The 2,267-nt window shown below is 46.3% G+C and overlaps 1 long non-coding RNA gene across 1 annotated transcript; it reads right to left on the reverse strand.

The window, feature by feature from the left end:
* Nucleotides 1-576: 576 nt before the first annotated feature.
* On the reverse strand, nt 577-1,985 carry LOC308458736. Its single transcript, XR_013977634.1, has 2 exons — nt 1,658-1,985; nt 577-1,560 (listed from the first exon to the last, which is right to left on the reverse strand). It is a non-coding gene; the product is annotated as an uncharacterized lncRNA (long non-coding RNA).
* Nucleotides 1,986-2,267: the final 282 nt, after the last annotated feature.

Here is a 2,267-nt window from a genome sequence, read left to right on the forward strand (position 1 = left end):
TGTGCATTGTAGGAATGTTGTACAGTGGTACCTTGGTTTGCAAACAGTCTGGTTTGCATACGTTTTGGATTACAAACACATCAAACCTGGAAGTGCGCGTCCCGGTTTGCAAACTTTTTTTGGATTACAACCCATTTTGGGGGGATTATGAACTTTTTTTTTTTTTTTTTTTTTGAGGCCCCACTGGCAAAAGCGCACCTTGGGTTACAACCTGTCTTGGTTTACAAATGGACCTCCGGAACAAATTATGGTTGTAAACTAAAGTACCACTGTATTTGACTACAATACATTTTTACATCCCACAGAGATAAGGTAAAAAAGGTAGCTTAGCCCCAGTCACCTAGTGAGCACCACAACCTCTCCAGCCCCAGTTCCACGTTATACACAGCACCAAGCTTTTTAATAAGCTTGAAGTGTTGTTAGTTACTCTCCCTGGGTCTTAGAGAAGACGTTTTCCTTCCCTCCTGGTGGTACCTGAATATAAAAAATTTTATTCCCAAGTATTTACTTCTGGTTATGTTCTCAAAACCCAATATCATTGGTTGGTTGGTTGGTTTGGTTTTTTAAAAAAAAACAAAAACAAAAAATAATTAGAAACACTCTGCTCCGCCTTTTAAAATCCTCTGACTCATAACCCTTAAGTGATCCTGCGAGCAACGCACTCCGGTCTCTCCAGCTCTCCCTTTGCTGACAGCATCTGACTCTAGGAATTCATTTAGGAGCCATTTTTTTATTTAACTGCTTCTTCCATAATGCAATATCCAGTGACTGATGATGTTCTCCTGCCACATGGTGGAGTTTTGTGGGTCTGCTCCTCGGTGGCTACTGCTATAGTCTGTACAAATGAAGCCACAGAAAGAGAGAAAAGGGAAAAACCCCAAATATTTGCGGGGGGGGGGGGGCGGGTGTATTGTGCAGTTCAATAATTCAGATGCAAAAAAAGGGGGGAGGGGATCTTGACGGGATGTACTTGCACTTCTTAATCCTTCACAGCCATGAAATCTGCTGAAGTTGGTGCGTGTGTTTTGCAGGAGGGGCTGCGTGATTCTTGTGCATTTATTTCGGATTCCCTTGAATAGTGGTTAAATGTTATTGCGAAGGTACGTGGTCATCTTCCAAGACCCTTCAATGTTTTGGAAGTAGAAGCTTCGCGAAGTTCATCTTTATCATCGAAATTGTATCATATGCATTTTTCTTTTTTGCTGCATTGGGTTCTTTTTCATACGAAGCTGCTCAGCTTACCTCCCTGGCTACTTTGAAAGAAAGGAAAGTCTGGCGCGCCTTGCAAGTTCGAAGGTTGCAAAATCGTTAGCTAAGCCGCGAGCGTTCTTCTGCTGTTACAGAACTCGGGTTCAAGGCGCGATCTCTTCCTTCCTTCCTTGGATATTAGATGACAGTTCCCTTTCGCTCTTTTTAATGGGCATCTCCCTTCCTCCTATAAATGCATTAAGCTGCTGTTGTCTAGCAAACGATTTCTTTGATGCCGTCTGGGCAAATTGATCTCTGATGGGTTGGGTTACTGGGAGGGTTTGCGCGGGGCGCGCGCGTCAAAAATGGAGTCTTTGTGGAGAAAGGAGAACAAGAGTGTGAAGAGTGGGCGGGTCATTTTGGGGGTGCTGGGTGGGAGTTGGCAGGGGGAGGGTAGCGCAATCCTTACCTGGAAGAGACCGATCCCAGCTTTCTGGCATGCCAAAGAGGGAGAGAGAGAGAGACGGGTCACTTGGAGCTGGTGGTTGCGGAGAACTTAGCTCCTCATCCACCACCAGTTCTGTTATGTGAGGCACGGAGAGTGAGTCTTTTCCACGGAGAGGGAGCGGAGAAAGGTTGAAGAAATCCAAATGAATTCTTTCTCCTGGCTTCAGAAAGACAGGGTCCTCGCCTCCCTTCTCTGGTTACTGGGGAGGGGCGCGAGGGGAGCGATTGGATGACGGAAGGGCGCCGTTAAGACAAAAGCCAGACAAAACAAAAGATTTAAAAAATAACTAAACAAGTCAAAACATTGGACTTTGGGCCTGCGCATCTGTGCTGGGTGTGTGTGGAGTTCGGAAGGCGGAAGGGAGAAGGCAAGGGAATCTCTTCTAGAATCTATATGTCCAAGTGGCTCTGATGGTGGTGGCAAACTTAGGGATCCCATCTCCCTCGCCCCCACCCCACTCCAGCCCCTCCTGAATGAAGCTGTCACCCGACGGTTACTAGCTCCAGGAGTGCCAACTTAAATAAAATATTGGGGAGCCCACGTAATCGATCACCAGACGCAGCACACGGAC

This window comes from Podarcis pityusensis (genome assembly GCF_964106645.2).
Source record: "Podarcis pityusensis genome assembly, chromosome: 1".
Classification (NCBI taxonomy): domain Eukaryota; kingdom Metazoa; phylum Chordata; class Lepidosauria; order Squamata; family Lacertidae; genus Podarcis; species Podarcis pityusensis.